Source organism: Marmota flaviventris, chromosome 6 (genome assembly GCF_047511675.1).
Source record: "Marmota flaviventris isolate mMarFla1 chromosome 6, mMarFla1.hap1, whole genome shotgun sequence".
Taxonomy (NCBI): Eukaryota; Metazoa; Chordata; class Mammalia; order Rodentia; family Sciuridae; genus Marmota; species Marmota flaviventris.
In genome coordinates, this window is record NC_092503.1 from 27,067,124 (window position 1) to 27,090,328 (window position 23,205).

A 23,205-nucleotide genomic window follows, 5' to 3' on the forward strand; every position below is an offset into this window, starting at 1 on the left:
TATTCTCTCACACGTATGGTCATCTAAAAGAGAATCAGAGCTGTTTTCCACATGGTAATCAGAGAAACCTAGGGTTCCTCAAGACGTCAGGTAATAGAATTCTCTCAATTAGGAAACAAGACAAAGGGCAGAGAAAAGTGTCGCTTTGGCCCAAGAGACATAAATAGCATTTCCAAGCCTGGGCTTAAACTCAGACCTCCTAATTCTCTGTTCAGGTTTGTGATGAAGTTTCAACAGTCCATTGCAAAATGAAATAAATAAATGAAGACAATTTAGAGAGTTTTTTTTTTCTTCCTGAATGTAAACGAGTTAAAGAACATCTTTTATCTTGACAAGTATGCCCTTCTAACCCTTCTACCTTTTATGGTGAAAAAATATTGTCTCTGTTAGGCAATAATGACTTTAAATGTATTTGGAGTTTTGGGGGTTTTCTTAATGCCCTTATTTTGGCAATCATAATGCAATTTGTCACCAGTGCCCCTTTTTTAAAACAAAAATATTCTGAGAACTACTGAATTCGAGTACCTATAGCCAAAGAACAATGGAGATTTTCTTGTTCTTAAAGAGCAAGGCAGGATGCAAGGCCTGGTGGGTAAGAGAAGGTGGAGGCATACAGATGAGTAATCTGCATTAACAATGGTAGCCCACATACCCAGGCTTGGGATTTTCTGGAATCTCCCTCTTTCCTCCTTTTTACTCCCTCATTCCTCAGGGAATGAGAACTTTCTGGAGTCTTTGGGCATGACTCTTGGTATGAGGCCTCTCTGGGTCACCACAGTGGTGATATCTGATGTAAGCCAGACTCCCAGGTATATCTGGCGAGAGTGGTGGGAATGGGATGCTCAGACCCCCATTATTCTTTCTGGTTGTGACTTATCCCAGAATGTGAAAGACTCAGAACATTAGTTCTACAATGTTCTTAAGTCTTCTGCCTGAGAAAAGAATACCAAAGTCCAAGGGAAGACTTTTAAATCATTAATGGAGGCCGGGCATGAAAGCACATGCCTGGATTCCCAACAGCTCAGGAGGCTAAGGCAGGAGGATCTCGACTTCAAAACCAGCCTCAGCAACTTATCAAGACCCTGAGCAATTTAGTGAGACTCTGTCTAAAAATAAATAAATAAATAAATAAAACAAAGCAGGCTGCGGATTTGGCTCAGTGGTTAAGCACCCCTTTGTTCAATTTCTGTTACAAAAAAAAAATCATTATAGGGAGCTGGACTGAAACTGCTCCCCCTTTGTCATTGGCCTCCAGTGTGTTCCTGCCCTAGAAAACGGGAGGCCCACGTTATTGAAGTTTCATCAGGTTTGAGTCTGTGTCAAACTGTCCTGGTGTACCAGTTTGACCGGATTATACAGATTCCACATTTACATTTCAACAGAGGCTTCTGAAACTCTCAAAAGATTCATCTGAAGATTTCTCCCTTGGACCCCTAGGAGCCTGGACGTGCCCTTCAGATCGTGGGCCTCACAGCTGCTAACCAGAGAGAAGGATATGAAGAGTTTTGAAAGAGGAAGGCAACAACGGGCTGTCCCAGAGATCTAAAAGTGTTTTCAAGGGAAAAGGAAACCAAAAACGGAAAGACATATGTGGTCAACATTCATCTGTATATCCTCACATTCTGGTTGCACTTCTGTCCATTCGTGTCCGAGTCTCATGTTGTGTGAGGGATCAGATGTTCTTCTCCTGGGCAGACTTGATCAAATGAAATTACACCTGGCCAAGAGGAACTGTCTTTACATTTAGACTGTTTCAGGTGGTCTCACGTGAGTTCACCTGGAAACTCTGTCACTCCAAGAAGCAGTAGTTACAGAGAGAAGAAAAGGAACTAGCAGCAACTGAACCACTTCGTGACAGGCAGGTTCTAAAGCTTTATGTGGTTTCTCATTCATCTCCATGACAGTCTCACATGGAGAATGTACAGAGGAGGAAGCAGCTGCTCAGAGAAGTTAGGTAGCTTGCTCCAGGTCACTGGGCCTTAAAGAGGACAGAACTGGTCCTGCTCGATCCAGGATCAACCCACGATTCACACCTAAATCCTCTTGGTGCTGCTGTGATCTTTTCCCAAGATTGCTGCAGTCCACCTGGTCATCTGGTGCACTAGGGAGATGGGGTTGGGGATGTGGTTCCCCAGACAAGATGTGACATAGAAAGAATATAAGGGACAAAGGCAGAGAAACATTCTAAGAAAGTCTCTGTCTATCCACAGGATGGATTAACCTGTTAGCACCAGGCTTCCAGTGGCCCTCTGTCTTTGCAGTACTCACTGGACAGCTGTGCTGGGCAGCAGAGGCATTTTGGCAGAGGAAGAAAGGAGTTTGTGTTCTATTAAAAAACAAAAACAAAAACAGGCTGGGGAATGTAGCTCCATGGTAAAGTGCTTGTCAGGCATGTACTAAGGCCCTGGTTTCAACCCTCACTACAGGGGGAAAAAACAAAAATCAAAAATAAAGTAAAAAAACTTGCATCTGAGCCAATGAAAAGAGGGTGTGATAAGCTTGTATTTCTAACAGTTTCTAGGGTTGATAAACATTAAAATTGTTGGCATGATATCTTTATTACAGTATTATTATTGATTCATTCTTCCATTTCACATAGTTAATATTAACTGATGTCAGTTATATCATATATTTAGATACAAAATACGAAATACACCTGATGAAGTAGAAATATATTTTTTAATTTTTTAAACATCAAATCTTAGGAATCTAACATGTGGACTTTGCATGGCCCAGGAAATCCTCTGGCTTCTGCTACAAGAGATCTGAAGACTGTTTACATTCCAATGGAATTCCTGGGAAAGTCCAGAGCTCTCTGAGCTTTGAAAACAATGGCTTATGGAGATAAACTCCCAACTATGCAACCTGAGAGGAGGGAAGGCCAGAGAGGGCCCCCTGGGCGGGACTGGGTCAGGCCAGCATTTGCTCCTTCCAGCTGAGGCACTTGTCTGGAAGAGGTGACATGCCCTCTCCTGCCTGCTGGGCCTCACTTGAAAGATTACTGCTGTACATCTTGTGATCAGTAGCAACTATTGTTAATGATGTCTACAAATGTTCAGAGATGCAACCACACCCTGAGCAGGCTCAGCACTCATAAAGTGTGGGTAACTTCTTCACTCACTCATGGAGACAGAGACAGCAATACTTAGCCTTGAGCTATACTAAATCCCTTCTTTTGCAGAACAGGCAATAGAGACCTGAGTAGTTCAATCAATATTTTAAAATTATATAACTGGCTAATGGCAGGCCCAAGGCAAGAAGCCAAGTTTCATTCATCTATTCAACATATAATAATCAAGCTGTATATCATATTCAGGAAGTCAACCTAAAATAACAACAGAGAGGACAGCTTTCATAAAAAAAAAATGGAATTTATTCAGGAATGAGTGACAGGGTATTGCAATCTGGGATACATGGGTAAGGACAAGTCGTATGTGTTTCCAGACAGGCTGAGATGATAGGAAGCTTTTGAACGGCAAAAAGGACAAGTCCACTTGAGCTACTCTGAATTAAGATTCATTAGTCTCAGAAGTACCTTGCAAGGAGTTTGTGGGGATACATTGCTAGGCAAGTGTCTCATCTGAACTTCTGCAGGCTTGATGAATTTGTTTTGGTAAACCTTGGCACATAAATACAAGCAGATGTGCAGAATGAGCAAGGTGTGGGGGGCAAATACATCAGAGGCATGTAAGATGTGCAAGAATTTCTTGTGGGATTTGAAATCTCCTTGTGATGGTTCTTATTTCAGACCCATAAGCATGAGTTTATCTATATCTCCTTCATGATCTCCTGGCTCTCAGTTTTGCTTTTTTGGGGGTCTGACAAAAATAACTTCATCTCTTGGTATGGGCAACTGTCAAATTCAACTTTCAGAAGGGAAGAAGCAGTAGGGAAAACCGTTAGTTAAGGTGGATGGTTTGGAGAGTAAGTCCATCCTCCAATTCTGTTCAATTATAAGCCTCTTCAGAAAGAAAATGCAGTTCTCAATTCAGTCTAAAAGACACCAAACATGGAAAGGATTTGGGGGTGAGGGTGTGATACAGCAAACGCAAAGGAAAATTTGTTATAGGGCTTGGAAATGTCTCTAGGAACAACAGAGAATGTTCTTCCATGTGGATATGCTACTGGCACGATAGAAGCTGCCTGCTGAGAGGCTAAGACTGTTTGAGAAGAGAGTGAGGAAATAACCTGGGTCCTTGAGACACTGAAAAACCAAAGTTGGAGGCCCTGAAAGAATCCCTATAGATATGTGATCTGATAAAATTACCTGATCAATCCAGTGGAGTTAGGTTCTGTAATACTTGCAACTGAAAACTTCCTTCAATGATATTTGAAGGAAAAAATTGTTTTGTTTTTTTAAAATTTTTTATTGTTGGTTGTTCAAAACATTACATAGTTCTTCATATATCATATTTCACACTTTGATTCAAGTGGGTTATGAACTCCCATTTTTACCCCATATACAGATTGCAGAATCACATCAGTTACACATCCACTGATTTACATGTTGCCATACTAGTGTCTGTTGTATTCTGCTGCCTTTCCTATTTTTTTTTTTTTTTTTTTTTTTTAGTTCTACATGACAGCAGAATCCATTTTGATATAATTACATAAGCATGGGACTATATTCTAGCTAGGATCTCATTCTTAGTGGCAAGTCATTACTTGAGTTTCCATCCAATGGCTTCTATTTTCTCTTAGGAAAGTAGGAGGAAGAAAGGTTGGAGGAAAACAGAAAATTGTCAACCAATTCCTTATGCAAATTTGGGAGTGCTGATTTGGGAATGCTGATGTCTGAGACCAGGAGATTACAGCAGGACCAGTGCATTTACCAGGTGGCTCTTCTCCAGCTGTGTTTGGCAGCCCATGAACAGCAGTGGAGAAGGTGGGTCATTGCATTCCACAAAGTATGGGGGTTTCCAGGTAGGTGCTTTCCTATCTCTGCTTTATCATGTTGTCTTTGAGATGTCAGTTCAGTTCGATATTCATAACTGTCTACCATGTACAAAGCAATCATAAGTTCCTGTAAAAATAGAAAAAATATTCTTTTGGTTTCCAGATTGGTCAAGATAAATTCAGAGTATCTCCCAGTAGATATATGGCTTCATAGCATAACATGATCTTCAATTACGAGATTGAAAAGGTTCCTGTGTCTTTAAAGACTTGATAGCAAGTAAGAGATAAATATTTTCAAAATGGAAAACAAAACAACAACAAAAAAATCACAAGAAAAACAACATAAATCCCCGTGAGCTACTTTTGAAATTCTTTGGGTTAAAAACTATGGAGATTGGGGTGATCCAATGCTCCATGTTGACTTTTATAAAAAAGTACAGTGTTGATTTCATTTATTCCACCCTTTGTCACCCATGCCCACCCACTACATGGCAACTGTGTATGCTATGAATAACAATTTGCTCTCTGGAAACTGAGTGGAGGAATCTGATAATGTTTTCAACAAAATGTAGAATTTAAATCTGGCCAAGGGAGACGTAAAAGGAAGCCCTCTCTTCTCTTTGGACCGAGGTGGGGCAGTGGGGTAGGCAGCCAGAGAGGTTTTCAAGGGAGTCCTAAATTCCAAAGGCAGGAAGGATGGATAGCATGGTCCAAGCAGAATTCTCAGCCTGCCTGCAGGCCTGGGAATGGGATGAAGAGTTGGAGGAGTGGGAGTAGAGGGTCAAGGACATTTGGGAGACTTGAATTTGATACTGCTGCAGAGAGGAAGCCTCCAAGGAGCTAGAGAAGGTCAATAAAGCAATTAGATTTGTTTCTTAGAAAAATAGCCCGTGATTTTGCAGGGGTTAAACTGGGAAGGAGGAAATGAAGAGGGAATGATGATGGGAGAGGCACTTCCGCCTGTGATATAGATGTCTATTCTAACAGGAATGAGGTTCAACTTTTAAAATAAAATAGGCTCTGATATCTTGAAAACAGAAAACCTATAAACCATCACATTTGGATTTTCAAGTTTAGAAGTTATTTCTGACTCCTTCATCAAATTAGGTTCTGCTTTGTACTTTCTTAGAAAGGTGGCATAATTTCAGAATTACAGTCCAGTAACCAGAAGTTTTTGAAAGATTACATTAATCCTTGATTTGAGTGTTTTGAAAATAACTGTAGGGGTGGGGCTGTAGCTCAGTGGCAGAACTCTTGCCAAGCATGTGTGAGGCACTGGGTTTGATCCTTAGCACCACATAAAAATAAAATAAATAAGATAAAGCCATACTGTCCATCCTCAACTACTAAATAAATAGATAGATAGATAGATAGATAAAAATTTAAAATGTATTTAAGAAAAATAACTGTAAAAGGGATTCAAATACACTACCATGGCCACTCTGACAGCTTCCCTTTCCTCTGTTACATTCCTCAGACTGTTTTGAAGATCTGCTCCATAGCAGTTTAGATCTGGGAGTAGAAAGGATGTTGAATTAGCTAGAGAGATGACAATGTTTTTCTCTGAATATGGTAAGAAGCAAGCAGCATATCATAACTACCTCTCTCCTTAACACACCAATCTTTCCGCCCACCCCAACCCCAGGTGACTCTTCTCTCCCAGACTCTCAACCCACCTCTCCCCGATTCTCCCTGTGCACCTCCATCGACCAACTTTCCCAGTTAGGAAGACCCTATCTTCTCCAGGTGGGAAAATGGCACTAGTAGTGAGTGGCTCCTCTTTGGAGGGCCATAGAAAGGAAGAAGGCTGGAATCCTGCATTCCTTCCCCTGGAATTAAGACCTCTAGATTAGCAGAATATAAAGTCATGAGAACAGAAAGCAAAAATTTGGTAGTGGTTCACTAGGGGTAATAGTGAGAGGTGCCACTCCTATTTCTTCTCCTAGCTTCCTAAACCCATGAACCCTGGCTATGGGAGAGACAACATTATAGGTTTTTCAGAACATATGCATTCTGCAGGAGACCCTTGTGAGATATACCTGAGATAAAACTCCATTGATTGCTTAGCCTCCATCAGCCTCCATGGAGTAATGTGTTGGGTCTCCTAGAATTAGGGTCAAATTAGAGGCAGTGTCCAGTAGTTCACAAAATATCTGATTATTTCTCTTTTCCCAATACATAATTATTACAATGACACACAGAAAAAAAAAAACAAAACATAGGTCCCCTGGGGAAGATGGGAAGAAGTTTAACTGCATAAGTTTTTGAGAGTGTATCAGATCCTCTCTGAGGGGAGTCAAACTCACCTTCATTCATAGGGTTCTGGCCTGTAAACTGGCTTTAGCTTGGGAATTGATTCAGGGCATATGACTATGTTTCTAGGATCTGAGTTAAACCTTATTTACTGGATTTAGAATTTCACTGCTTATATAGATCAAGTAAGAATTTATTGGGCTATTGTTTTTTTCATTTTTAGGAATGCCATGATTAACTGGCCAATGCCACAGGTCTACGGGAGTTATTCCATTCTGATTGCTGCCTCTGTTGTGCTATTGATAACAATACTCACCTTGCCTTTGGCAGTTGACTGCCACCACTTGGCTCCTGTCACCACCATGCCCAATTACTCCGGCTGTATTTAGGTGTTTCAGTTGTGTGGCAGCTGTTCCCACTGTAAGGTGTGGCCTTCGGAGAAGAGCCATCATGGAGCTCATGGAAGATGCCAAACTCCCCTCACAAATTAATTTCTCAATATATTGGTGAAAAGCATATCATCTGGACCCTTCCAATGTAGGTGAGTAGGTGCTGGTCTTACCTAACAAATCCACTCTAGCATTTCAGTTTCCTGAAGACTTTGAACCCTTTTCTCTACTTAAACTAAGGGAGGTCCGATATTTTCTTCCTTCAGGGTGAGCCATCTTTTGATCTGTGTTTTAGCCAACCCACCAGCCAAACTGTTGGAGCCCTTTCTAACTCCCCACGCTGCAACATTTAATGCAGAATCTCTGCTTAGTGAGTCTACATCAATAAATACGGCTTGATCCAACATTATCAACATCCTTTCCCATGAAGTTCTGCTGGCATACATTAGAAAACTTGAATAGTTCTTTTGGTATGTAATATACCTTCTCATGATTCACACTTTGTACCTCACATTTAGGGGCCTGCATCTTGTTATAGATCTAGAAGCAGAGAAGAATGGTGAGGAATGGATCCTTGGAAGAATTGACATTGTCTTACTTGACAACTGCCTTATGACTATTATTTCCTTAGGTAATTCAGGGTTAATCCCCTCAGCAGGAGGTAAAAAGGCTGGTAACAATGTAGGTGGGGTGGCTGTTACCACTGGTGGGGGATAGGTGGTCACGTCTGCTGAGTTTGTGAAAATCATTGCTGGGCGAGGAGAGACTAGCTCTACTGAGAAGGGGGAGACCACTTTTACTGGCAAAGTCTCCAGCTTCATCAGGTTTTTCCCATATACCCCGATATATTCTCAAACTCAAGTATCCCATTCTTTTCCAGTCAATGTCCTCACTTTAACCACCGACACTGTTCTGGCCCTGAGAAATTCATTAATTTCCAATTTTAGTCCTCTGTCTATAGGGCATAAGGCTATCTTTCAGGGTTCACCTAGAATTCCCTATGCAGTGTTTGAGGTAAAAATCAAATCTTTGAATTCACCCTTTTCTTTCCCTACGTTGTCCAGCAACATTAGCACCAAACAACCAAAGTTATTATAGTCCTTAGTTTTACAAAAAATGTTCAAAAGTATATAGAGAGTCACTGCACTCATTGTTTCATGTAAGTAGTTGATCAAGAATATTCATTGCAGATATTGTGTGTCTATATAAACATTTCATGCCAGGATGGGGATGTAGTTCAGTGGTGGAGGCCCTGGGTTTGATCACCAGCACCACACAAAAGCAAATGAACAAAAAATATCATGCCATGGAATATCAGTGCTCTTTTCACTACTGGAAACAGAATCATTAGCATCTTTAAATCTAATATGATTAGAGAACCATTCCAGGAACCTCATAAAAAATTTTAAAAACTTTCCTTTAAAATTTTGCTCTTCTAGAATTACTTGTTAGCATAGGCAGATTAACTAGAGATGAACAGGAATGGGAAATGAGTGAGAGGGGAAAGAGGGGTCACTGTAAAAGGCCCTTGGCTAGTAATTGACCCAGAGGTACCAATCCTGCTCCACATTCCAGAAAGAGGCCCAATACACTCTCCTGTGGATGTATGGACACACATCATGTTCCCAGGGCCACTCATGTGCCCACAAGCCACTCTGAGGTCAGTTCACTATTATATAACCTTCTGTCTGAGGCACTAGGCTAGAAAAGGCAAAGGGGCCCAAAGAACAAGGCACATGCTCTCAAGTTTTACACAGCACAGGCCTGTGACTTTCTCCAAACAGGCAGCAACAATACAAAGCCCAGGACCCAAAGACCCATGACCACCTGCCACTCTAAGGTTTTGCTGCCACTACATGCTTTTTCCACATCCTAAGGAACACCTAAAGCTTAATTATTTCTCATGCATCTGCTCCCTAGCTGATCTTCTTCTCCAGGGTCTATCTCATTTCCTCTTGTTTTTTCCCTCTTCTTGCAACAATAAACCTGCTCTAATTGCCATCCTTGTCTTGCTGGACTTCTGTATCTGTACTGGGATAATTGTCCTGATTTTAGACATTACACCCAAGAACCCAGAAATAAATCACAATGAGAGTCTATTCTCAACCTCTGGGAACATACTCTTGCTATCAAAATCTATGCTAATCAATATTCTCCAGAGAAAAGAAATGAATAAGATAGGGTTAAATAGATATGTGGACAGACAGACAGACATATAGAGTTATTATGAGACTGGTTCACAAAAATCATGGGAGCCAAGAGGTCCCACAACCTGTTGTCAATAAACTGGCGGGACGGCAGTAGTATAATTCACTCATAGTCCCAAGAACCAGGGGAGCCAGTATTACAAATCCTGGTCCAATACTGAAAGCTCAAGAATCGGAAGCTCTGATTTCCCAAAACCAGATAAGATGGGTGGCCCAGCTCAAACAGAAACAACAAATTCTCCCTTCCTCCATGTGTTTGTTCCATCCTAGAACATCAACAGACTAGATGATGTCTGCCCACATTGGAGAGAACATCAACAGACTAGATGATGTCTGCCCACATTGGTGAGGGTGATCTCTATTTAATCTATGAATCCAACTGCTAATCTCCCCCAGAAACACCCTCACAGACACATTAAGAATTTTTTACCAACCATCTAGGCATCCCTTGACCCAGTCAAACTGACACACTAAATTCACCATCACAGGTTTGATGACTTCGTGCACAAAAGTTGACCATGTACTTCTCTCTGGGCTGTGGTCCCTTGGGTAGAGGTGCAGGAAACATAGGATCTGAATGCTGAGATGTCTCACTCGTGGAGACAAACTCGGACACGGGATGGGAAGAGGCCTGAAGCCCTAGATGGTCAGCACATCTCATAAATCGCATTTTCTAGAATCCTGGCATTCTCTTTCATCCCCACTGTTCAGCACTACTAGGAGGGGTAAGGCTTCAGGCCCTGTTATTTTCCTAGAGAAGGATGTAAAGGAGGGGACAGTGGTTCCTGAGGCACCATGGTGGTGGCAGTAAGGAAAACAAGAAATTCCTAAGAAGATGGAATGAAGCAGAGCTACGAGGTCCAGCCCTCCTTCTGGATATGAGGTTCTTTCTCCATTGCTAATATCGGAAAATCTGGATGTCTTTTATCATGATTGGGGACAGTAGCCTTTCTTCCAAAGGACACAGCATAACAACCAGAAACTACAAAGTTTCTTATCCAGAAAACAAGGCTAAAATATACTAATCTCAGAGACCTTCTATTCCTCTACACACCTTCTCACCCTCTCTGCTCTTTAGAACCCTCTTGGGTTGATATTAATATCTATGTTAATACCAGTGATTTCTTTTTCTAATCTTTGCTTTCCTGAGTCACTGGTTCCACAAAACACTAAATTCCTCAGTCGAGTGGCCCCTTGGGTATACATGACTGGTCATAAGCTTCTCATGAACAGGCCCAATACAAACAATAAATGCTAGCAAATTCACACGTAACATCTCACTCAATGAAAAAGAAATAATGAACATTGAAAAATCAGCTCAAAGTGACTTTCCTAAATTTTTTTAAGTATACCAAAAACATCAGGAGGGACTATCTTCATGCCCATAGGATTTTCTCTCATAAGCAACTTTTAAGACCACACAGTAACAAAGATAAATCTAAGAACACACACTAAGGGTAAGAGAACTTGAATCAGATGTAGGGAGTCTAAGAAAAACACTGAGAGTATCTCCACTTGGATTCCAAGGCATTCCCATATTCCTTGAAGGGGGGTTTCTCAGACATATTTTCACCCACACAGAGATGATGACGTTTTTTCCCTGACCTTTCTACTTCAGTTATTTCCAAATTAGTCTCCGTGTTTCCATTGCTGTGGGACACTGTGCTTATCATTCTGCTCACATCTGTTCTGGCCACCACTTGGCATGGGATGTTGGGGAGTTCCATGCCCATTTCCTAAAAGCTTATGATGTGCTTCCACATTGGTTCCCTTTGGGAACAAAACATCCCATAGAGATTTGACCTTTGATCATCCACTAATACAGCTTGCCTCCCTCTACCTTCCAAAGTTTCACATGTAAATACTTCTTTGTTCATAGATTTTTCTGAATACCACAAATGAAAAGCCTGTCTCAGGGACTGTACTTCCCAATAAAGCCAGGAATGTCCTGTGTTATAATATGCCATTGTTGATACACCCAAGCATCTCAAGACCTCTGGCAGCCCATTGTCATGGAATAAAATTGCAAATAGCTTCAAAGAGGAGATACTGAAGAGAAGATGAAAATGAGGGAGGCATTCTGGCCTATAAGACAGGTATTCCTATGGGAAAGAAATTTAAATTGTCAAAACAGACCATACTCTGGTATTTGGGGATCAGAGAACATATAGTCTCTCAGATTTGTAAATATCTGCACTGTTTATTCTTGGAATGGTGTCTTATTTGTAAAATTATAGTCCAGAGGCTAACAGAAATTTCTGAAACTTTGCTTAAAACTGAAAACTGAATGGGGAGAGGGAGGACTTGACCTTATATCTTTTTGATGGAAAGTCTATAAACAAAAAGAGTGCATTAAAATCTCATCTTTCATCCAAGGCTACCATAAGTTGGCACTCAAACATGGCGTTGTATGAGATGCAAGTACTCTTAGAAGGATCCGGAAAGGTGTGTGTGACATGTTGTATGTCCAGCTGTGGATAAGGTCTGAGCCAAAAAAGAAAAATTCATAGAAATAAATTGGAGTCAGTAGGCGAGGTCTGAAGATGCCTATTTTACATATCGCTCAAGAAATCGATAAGCAGAGGGCACTGTGATCCCTCCTATACTTCTTGCTTCTTCCTGTCACTTAGGAGATGTACACTTGGGCTAGAGACTGACAAGTATATTTTGCCCCACAGGGAAGCTGAGTTTCAGACCTCTTAGGATAGGTGGTCTGTGTTGCCTGGATTAGGTCTGTCTTGAAAAAGACATAGCAGCGGGTAGAAAATGAACCAGAAAATAAACAAAGAGAAAGTGACACATGTAGGGGTTAATGCCTATCCCACCCAAACCCCAAAGGGCAGGCATTTTTAAGTAGAGGAAGTAAGAAAAATTAAAGGAAGATTTGAATAAGCAAAATACCTCTTCTCAGTTTTGAATCTGGAAATGAAAGAAAAATAATGATGATGAGGAGCCCAAGACAAAACCACCAAGCTCAGATCTGTCCCTCAAAATTCCAGGTGTGGGGTGGGGCTGCAGTTGTAGCTCAGTGGTAAAGCACTTGGCTAGCATGTGTGAGGCACTGGGTTTGATTCTCAGCACCCCATATAAATAAATAAGTTAAATAAAGGTCCATCGACAAAATCATCTTTTAAAATTCCAGGCATGGCTAAAGAAAATCTGTTTGGGGCCTCTCCATAAAACTTTTCCATCCAAATTCCTTAGACCTGAGCACTCTAGGGTGAGAAAAGTCACCCCTGTCCAGTAAAAGATGGTCATGTTTGGGAATATAAACTCAAGAGAAGCAAAGGGCAAAGGGTGGAAAATATCTTCCGTATTTTCTAATTATTTTAGACTTAGTTCTTTTTGACACCTGTCCAGATGGAGGCAAAGATTGAGGTTATGACCCAGGTTGCAAAAGCAGCAGTGAAGGGGGATTTCTACTGTGCAGACAGAGCTTGATTCATCTAAGCTAAAAGCAAAAACCTGATAAATTCTCCACTTACCTGGCTGGACATTGACCTCCCAAAAGGAACAAAAACTCATGAGAGGAACTTCTTTCCTGAATGAATTATGAAAAACAAGTGAAAGCAAAGCTGGTGAATGGAACAGAAAGACAGGAGAGGCAAAGAGGAAAAGGACAAACATTGCTTCCCTGTCCCCCGTGTATCAGATATTACTCAAGGCACTGAACACATATCATTTCATTTATTCATCTCACTGGCTCTGGGAGGGAATGCATGACCATCTCCCCTTAGCCTCAGAGACAGTAAGCAACTGACCTTAGGTCACTTAGCTGCACTTTTAAGCAGCTGCAGGATTCTAACAAAGTTCTGACCCTTCTACTATCACCTTTGAGAAAAAGTATCCATGTCCTCTGGAGAATGTCAGTCATTTATTTAAACCACACCTGGAAAGACAGTAAATTCTGGGTATGAGTCTATAATTTCAACTAAAAACTGAATAACTTTAAAAGGTTTGGTGTCAAGTGATGTCTACCGAAGGGGGGAGGGGGAACAACCCTGCCTACATCTGGAAAGATCAGCAATGATGCTGATGAGGCACTTGAGGAATTCAGCTCAGATTTTAGAAAGATACACAGGAAAGGTACAAGAACTCATAATTAAGGGGTAATATGCAAGTAAGATGCTACTCAGAACTGGGAATGCTAGAGTTTAGTAGGAATTAAGGCTTGTGAAAAGTGGGGTGTGGGTCAAAGTAGAAGTTGAATGAGAGGGGCAAAGACCTGTTCCAGCGGAGGATGGCGTAATGTCAACAGGAAATGGTGGGAAAAACCAAACAATTCCACTTTTATTTTGCTCCCATAGTCTTCATCACTGAGCATGATCTTTATCCCTGAAATGTTAACTCAAACTTTGGTAAAAAGACTCTTAAAATCCAATTTATTGCTTTAACTAATAAGGTAGTAAATTAATTGACCTCAACTAATGAACTGCCTGAGAAAAGTGGTCAGAAAGGTCTTGGGGCTACATTGACCTGTGAAGCTGAAGAATGGTACAGACTCCAAAAAGATGGAATTTTGCATTTGATACCTTGATTTTTCAAGAGGGGAGGAAGATGGAGTGTACAAACCACAGTCTGGCAAATCTGATGCTGCAGGCCACTACCAAAGAGGAAGCAGCAAAGGTTCATTAACAGGAGCTATAGGAGACTCATCTCCTTTATCTGCAGAGTTCTTCAGGCAGACCAGTGGAGGGCTGCAGGCAGATAATGTCATCAGGCTTTAATGTCTCTGGAGGTAAGAAGGAAATTGGGGGCTAGATGATAACAAATCAGTTAAATGCACTTGTAGCCATAAGGGAGCATATCAGGGAAATGCTGCTCATGAAACCACATCATCCTGGAGAGATAACTGGATATGAGCCAAGCTGGCCTTTTGAAGTTTCATCTAAGACTGAAACTGGAAACCAGATGTGGGGTTCCAAAGGAACTCTATAGATTAGAACAAGGAAATAAGAAAACATGTAACATTGTTAATGTTTCACACTTAGATTAAGGAATTAATAGGTATAAAACAGTGGCACATGTAGAGTATAACTTTAGGTTGTGTTGAATCAAACAAGTCCAGAGTACGAAGGAGCTACTCAAACCTTGACGGTGACCCTTGGTTGCATCTGTGAAATATATCACCTAGATGATCAGTGTCAATAGCCTTTCTACCTGCTCAGGTTAGAGGTGTCTCCTAAAGGGGTTCAGTTCAGGGTGCATGCTCAAAACAGGGCTGTGACAATTGGGAACATGAGAAATTAGAAACAGTCACAGAACCCAAAAAGGCTTGGCCTGGAGAAGAACATGATAAGAAATGGTGTTTCTTCTAGACAGTTTGAGAAGGAAGATCAAGGGGAAGGAAGTGGATTTTGAGCTAGTTGTCAAGAGGAATATTCTAAGAATTATAGAAGTTCACCCAAAAAATTAGCTGACCACAGAACAGTGGCTTTACTCTTACTCATAAGATATAGGCTGGACAATCATTTGCTGAGGAAGAGGAAGAGATATCTTTGCTTTTAAATCACATCATCCCCAGTGTCTGGCCATTTTCTTGAATACAGCTTGGGATGGAAGATTATTATCTAATGATAATTGCCTAAACATTTGAGTAAAATGTTATTGAATATTTTCTCTCATTTATTAGCTTACTATAGATCTTAGGTGATTGCTATAATGTCCTTCAGAGTTTGAAACTGTCTCTTGGATTGAATCTAAGATGAATTCCACATTCCATTCACTGCTTCAACAACTTAATTTGGTCTACCCTTATCTCTTTCCCCAAACATAGCAATTTTTATTTGAATGGGACCTCCTAGTCTTTAGTCTTACGTTCCTTCCAAGGTACTCTTCACTCTGGCCACAGTATTCTTTCTAAAGTACACATCTTATCAAGTCATTACCATCTTTAAGACCTTTAGTGACTTGGTTTCTTCAATAAATCCATGGTATACTAAGAGAGGGAGAGGAGGGAAGGGGAGCAATGGGCTGCTGTATAATCAGGGAGACTTAAAAGGCTTAGCCCCCAGATTCAATGTTTGGACCTTGGATTCTGATCTATATAAACCAAACTTTCTTGTACATCCTAATAAAAATCCTTTGATTTATTTCTTAAATTCCCCCCACCCTTGTCCTACTTTGCCTTTCCCCACAAGCAATCTAAGGCAAATATTCTCTGTTTGTATAACCAGAGAAACAGACTAGAAGCACTAGCTTGACCTCTCAGTCTCACTGATTATGTGAGAGAAGAGGGGAATAATGTGTTACCATCTGCACAGGCTGCTCCATAGCACTCTATCCTTTTATGGAGAAATAGTAAAGTCAATTCTTGATTATCTGCTAATGAAGCAGATACAAATATCATCAATCAATGAATACTTTATTTATAGGTACCACTGTCATAGCAATATCTTAAAACTTCATTATGAAAAGCCTAAGAAAAATAACCAGGAAGCAGTCTTTGAGAAATGTTTGGGGGAAAGATTAACATTAGATGTTAACATTTACTTTGCTGTTATACTTGGTAAATTGTTTTTCATCAATCAATGAATACTTTATTTATAGGTACCACTGTCATAGCAATGTCTTAAAACTTCATTATGAAAAGCCTAAGAAAAATAACCAGGAAGCAGTCTTTGAGAAATGTTTGGGGGAAAGATTGAGTGATGAACTGGGACCCTCACATTCTCTTTCTTTTGACAATTGTTCCTAAATTGTATCTTTAATAATAATTTATCCAAAAATAACAGTTTCACACTCTCTCTCCCACAAACGAATTTTAAGTTGGGATCCTCTCTCTGCAGGTGGCGGAAATGATACATTTGGAGCTTACACCAAAGCAGCAGCAGAAAACCTGGGAAGAGGGAAGAAAATAAAGTAGAAGGCTCAGGCGAAACAGACGGAGGTGCTGAAAGGAAAGCCTCAGAACTTTCTAAGCCTTGTGGTTGCTTCTTGAGGCCTGGCTGCCTTTCTCCTAGGGGAGTTCTTCAAACACACTTCTGTTCTTCTAACAAATCTTCCCTTTTGACAATAGAAAGAGAAAATAAAAGAAAAACCACAATTAGACCTGGTCATTATCTGAACATCCTTCAAGCTCTTACTCCTTTTATGAAAACTTCCCTGATCACATCAATGCAAGTGATGGTATCTTCTCAATTCCTGTAAGTGCTCATTATCTTCTCCACTCACTTAACACTCCTTATCTATCATGTTGCATTGTGAGTCCTATTCACATGCTCCCTCCAAGCACATTACACATTATTTGAAACCACAATTTATTTTTTACTCCTTCATATTTCCCACTGCACTAGGCAAAGCATAAAATAGACAAACCCTTAATAAATATTTGTTAATCTGATGGGCCTGATCCCTGCTCAAGTTCACTGAATAGTTGAACAACTGAAGTTATCTAGGCTTCGGTAAACTTCGGTAAACTAGAGACTAACTTTATAGAAACTAAAAACAAGTAACACTGAGAGAGCCAGGAACATGGTACATGCCTATAATCCCAATGACTGAGAGGGCTGAGAAAGGAGGATTCCAAGTTCAAGGCCAGCCTGGACAATTTAATGAGACTCTGATTCAAAAGAAAATGTTAAAAGGACAGGGAATGTTGCTCATTGGTAGGGCACTTGCCTAGCATATGTGAGACCCTGGATTAAATCATCTGCACTGCAAATAAATAAATGATAACACTAGGAGGAATTCTAGATTATATACCAGTACAGAAAACCCTTAAAAGAGGATTTGAGCCAAGATTTGCTACCTCAAGAAGTTAGGATGCCAGACCAGCTTAACAAATGTAACCAGTTACTGACTCAATAATGTATGCTATATAATTTGCCTGTTCACTTGCTGAATTTCACGTGTTGAGAATTATCTGTGCTAAGTCTTTCCACATTTACATCATCCAGAAAAATAAAGAACTCATTGTACAAGTACAGGTTTGGGGAAATGACCTCACAGGCATTATTGTGAAAAAGATCTGGGAGCTTAATTGATCTCTAGTTTAATATGAACTAAGGGTTTGTTTTCATTTCCTAAATATGCTAATTTAATCTTAGACCAAGTTAAACAAAGAATCACATTAAGTTAGGTTTTGTTCATGTTGTTGTTGTTGTTATACTATAGAAGCCCAGTCTCGTGCATGATGCTGGACTGTGTCTATCAAGAGTCATCCAGGGTCTCCTTTGGCATTAGGGACCCCTGAACTGTCCATTCCATGTAGTACAGCACTGTTGTTAGTAAATACCCTTGTTTTTTAGAAGTTACTCTTCTATTGACTTCCCTGGCATTTCCGCCTGCTGGGCTTAATTCTACCAATTGAGCCCCAGAGACCAAGTCTCACTCTCCTCTCCATAACAGTGGAAAAGCAGCCATGGAGTACCAGCCCACGTCCTCAGTCTAGATAACATCTCTCCACTTCTCCCAACCACTCCTTAAGTCATAAGATTTCTAGATCCTTCATTTTTCTGCTTTAACCTTCTTGTGATGCTCCATTTTATGAAGAAACTGAGGTCTTAAAAGATAATTTTCTCAAAGTCATATAATAAAAAAAAACCCACCAGAGTTGAAATTTGTATTCATTGGCAACTAATCCGCTTGCAATGTAGTGACTCCTTTTTAGTGGGAATAGTATTCTAGAACATAGCAGGGAGGGCAAGATGTGAAGAGCAGGATATCTACAGTGGGTGAGCCATTGGGCCAGACACCTTTTACATTTATTTTAAATGAAATTGTGCGTGCCTTTTCAACCAAAAGGATCGAAAAAATTTGACTGAAATCAGCGCTGTTTCTATTTGGTAGTTATTGAAGCCTTTGAAGAATATGCTATTTTCCAGAGCTAAGACATTCAAGCTGAGTAATGAGCACATTAGATTTTTAATTTCTGGCACATTAGATGTTAACATTCACTTTGCTGTTATACTTGGTAAATTGTTTTTCCAGCTGAACTTGTCCTTTTAAAGAATATATAAGAACCATGTATCACCCTGAGAAGTAATTTGATAATTGTATTGCCTATTTGAGAGTAAAACATACATAGTGACCTAAATTTGTGTTTATTGTAAATGTTGAGAATTGCGAATTGCCAAATCAACCTTACCAAGAATCCTGGAAGTGCTCCATCACGATTTGACTGTGATTTCTCCCTCAGGTCAGCTCCGGGTCACTGAATTCTGAACCCTTCTGCCACTTAGTCATGATGGGAATTAAAGTTGACCTGGATTTCCCCATTGACATTTCCACTTGATTAGCTCTGAAATACAAAGGCTATGAGTTCTGTTTCATTCTCTAGACTTAAGTAGCAGGAAACTTCTGCTTTTCTTCCCAACATACTCCCTCTAATTTATAGAAGTCAGAAATCCCAGTAGATTTACACAACAGATGTTTTCTGGCATGTGATTTCCCAAAGGGACCACGTAGGTATCATTACAAGACTTTTTCACAGACCCCCGGGTACTACTCAACAAATGACAACTATTTCTTCTTAATTCAAACTAATGGGATGAAGAACAATTTGAATCCGTAAAATCTTTTATTCATATGCATAAAAAACTTTTTTGTAATAATTCCAAAATTACAGGAAAGGTACAGACTGGTACATAACATATCCATATATCCTTTACCCAGATTTCCAAATTTTTACATTTTTAAATCAATTCTGTGTTTCTGTTTGCACATGTCTGTGTTCTTTTTCTGAACCATTTGAGGGGTTGTCCCTTTATATTTCCTTGTACTTCTTAATACTTGTTAAATATTTCCTAAAATTAAGGACATTCTCTTGACCATAGTAGTTATCAACTTTGGGATATTTAACATTGATGCAATAGTTTAATCTGTTATTCTTATTTTCCCAATCACAATGTGCTTTATAACTTGTTTCTCCTTCCAGTCAGGTCACAGTACAGGGCCACACTTAGTTGTCCTGTCCCTTTAGTCTCTCTTACTCTGGAACAGTTTCTTGGTATTTTCTTTGCCTTATATGACAAAAGCCAATGATTTTAAGAAATGCTTTTGCTTTGGGGTTTGCTGATAATTCCTTAGGCGTCCCTGGCCAGAAAACTACATAATGATGATATGTATCCTTGGATATCCCAGGCATATGATGACCATCTGCCATTACTTCTTGGCAGTAACTTTGATCTCCTGATTAAATTTGTTCATTTTCTCCACCCTAGGTTTCTGTTGTCTCCCTCACAACTAGTAAGCAGTCATGTGGAGACACTTTAAGCCCATACAAATATTCTGCTCCTCTTGGCTCTTTTCTTCCTTACCTGGATTCTCACCCTAATCAATCTTCACTATGATGGTTGTAAAATGTTTCTTTTCCATCTCTACCCACTCTTTCCATATTTATCAGTAGGTGTTCTTTTTTTCTATAAGAAATGATTCTTTCTTTCTTTCTTTCTTCTCTCCCTTCCTTTTATCTTATTTATCAATTTTTAGTATGTATTTAGGTATTCTGATTTTATTCCATGGGCTATAACTCATTCTTGTTATTATTACTTTTATTTAATTTTATTTAATGTTTAAATTGTTCCAGATTTGGCAAGTTGGAGACCCTTTGAGTTGGCTCCTTGTGATTTTGGTCTCCTCACATAATTTTTTAGAAAAGACTTTGTTTTCTGGTTCAGCAAGATGTTCTAGACTCATCAGGAACCTTACTTACTCCTGCCATTTCTACAGGACCTGTTTCCTTCTCATGGGGAATTGTGCCTATAAACTAAGATGTGAGTGTAGCTATTTTCATTGCTACTGAGGCATCTTTGCCTCTAGGCCTCTCCAGAGAACAGATCTAGGAAAAATATACACAGACACCCATGGATGCTCACAAACATACACACACACAAAGACTGCTCCCTACATGGAATAGAAATTCTGAAGTTATACTGATATCTTTGATATCAAACCCACTCCACAAGGTTCTGTGCTGCCTTTCCCCACTCTACCTTTGAATATAACTTCTTTATAGTGAGAACCCTGACTTCCAACAACATCAAGATATGGACTCATTTTCCCCATTTAACAACAAATACTTCAGGATTTCTATATTAAAGTCACTATGTACATCAAATTAACTAAGAAGAAATTGATATGCACTTGCAGTTCTTTTTTTTTTCTCTCCTGGAGTAAGAGAATATTATCAAAGTATTATGTTTAAAGTTACTTGAATGTATTTTTCACCCCCAACCCCACTCTAATGTAGTCATATCCATTTCCAAAAGGTATACTCGAAGAAGGATACTGCTTTCCCTATCACTTCCACCTTTGTAGGAAAATAATTTCATTGTTTTCTGTTTATTCTTCCTATATTTATTTTTTTTCAAAGATAAGCAGATTTATATGTTTTCTTAATTTCTCCCTCTTGCTTGAAGGAAAGGTAGCATATTGTAGATACTTTTTTGCCTAACTTTTTTTTAAACTTAATATCTGTTGAAATTGGGTAAATCTTATTTTATAACTGTATGAAAGTGTTGAAAGGTGTTGAGATAGTCCCCGTATTTTACTATTGCAAGTAAACTTTAGTTAAGAAGCTTGTGCAAGTGTATTTTCTGATTTCAAAGGTCACTCTTCAGGATAAATTCCTAGAAGGAGGAACACTACATTGAGTGAATGCCTATGTGGTTTTGTGAGATATTGCAAATTGCCCTTCATGAGGGGTGCCATTTTGCGTTCTTATTGTAAGTGGATGAGAGGAGCTGTCCATACAGTCTCACCAACAGAGTGTGTTGTCAAGGTTTTGAATATTTGCCAATCTAAAGGGTGAGAAGTGGCGTAACTGTGTAGTTTAATTTTAATTTAATGAGTGAATTTGTACATCTGTTCCTATGTTTAAGGGTCATGTTGATCTATATCTCTTTGGGGGAATGTATTATGATGTCTTTTGCTCATTTTAAGAAAATATTTTAGTGTTTCCTCAAATTTAAATGTTCTTTTTATGTTAGAAATATTAGCCCTTTATCTGTAATGTACATCAGGTTTATCAACTATTTGCTCCTAATTTGTCTTTTATGTTTCTTACAATTTTTATTATTAAATGGTTTGTAGTCAAATTCATCAAGCATTTCTTTTTCTGTATCTGGGTTTTGAGTCATAGAAATCTACCTACACTCATATGTTAGAGGAATTCATCTGGTGTTTTTCTTGTACTTGTATAGTTATATTTTGATTTCTATTCCATTTGATAACCACATAGATATTTATTCAATGTAGTGATCTTCCTTTTAGCAATTTTTCCTGAAGAGTGATCTTATTTTATATGCATGAGAAGTGGACATAATTTTACCTTTTTTCCAAATGTCCATCCAGTTGTGCTGCTATGCTTATTAGTAAGTCCACTTGAACCCCAGTGATACAATATCATTTTTATTATATTCTAGATTTCCATATATTGTTTGTTTCATTTCTGGACTTTCTTTTCCATCTGTTCATGTACCAGTATGACAGTTTTCAAGGCAGAGAATTTACAATGTGTTTTAATGTCCCATAGGGCCAGTATCTCTGTTCTTCCACCCCATTCTGCACCCCCATGCTATATCTGCTCCTTTTCCTGGCATCTGAACTTTTCCATGTGAACTTTGGAATTAATTTATCTAGTTACAGGGGGCAAAGAGGCTTATTGTTTCATTGGAATTTTTTTTTAAAGTATCTTAGTGAGAGCTGACATCTAACTACCATTAAGACATCCTAACCAGGGGCTGGGGTTGTGGCTCAGCAGTAGAGCGCTTGCCTAGCATGTGAGAGGCGCTAGGTTCGATCCTCAGCACCACATAAAAATAAATAAACAAAATAAAGGTATTGTGTCCAAATACAACTAAAAAAAAAACATTTAAGAAAAAGACATCTTAACCAAGAACTCGAATGGAAAGAACTCTTTCTATTTGTTCAGCTCTACTTCTGTATCTTTCAGAAATGTTTACAATTTTTCTCCATTTAGATTTTGAACATTTTTTCTTAAGTGCATTCCTAAATATTTTTTTCTTTCTTGGTGCTATTGTAAATGTGAGTTTTTTCTTCCAACATATTTTTAGCTAGCTATTATCTGTATATGAAAGTTATTGATTTATGGAATTGACAGACATTTTAATGTAATTGATTTTATTGCTTATGATATGTAATCTCAACATTTTTAATGCTTTGGAATTTACAAAGTATTTCTGCTGTATACCCATGCATCAATAATTTAATCTAGCAAAGCAAGACTTTCTAGTAGAACATATTGCTTCAACAAAATGACCTATAATTAGTTTATCAAGTTCATGGTGTTTCAAATGAATGTAATGATTATTTTACATAGTTTGTTTTCTTAGGTACTTTAAAATAATCTACTTCAATGATACTAATTTTTATTTTTAAAAACATAATTAAAAGGGCTTATAAGCAGATATAAGTTTCAGCCCAGATCCTGTTTAAATTCTCTCAAAGGTACAAAATTATGAGCTTTTTAAAGAACATACGCAGTAGATGCCCAATAA

The 23,205-nt window shown here is 39.1% G+C and overlaps 1 long non-coding RNA gene across 1 annotated transcript in view; it reads left to right on the forward strand.

Moving 5' to 3' along the window:
• LOC114095334 (uncharacterized) overlaps nt 1–16,757 on the forward strand; it is a 43,067-nt gene extending 26,310 nt beyond the window's left edge. The window contains exons 2-4 of the long non-coding RNA XR_003583229.2: nt 4,702–4,885; nt 7,373–7,690; nt 16,534–16,757. This is a non-coding gene — a long non-coding RNA (uncharacterized lncRNA). The remainder of the gene's footprint in view (nt 1–4,701; nt 4,886–7,372; nt 7,691–16,533) is intronic.
• Nucleotides 16,758–23,205: the final 6,448 nt, after the last annotated feature.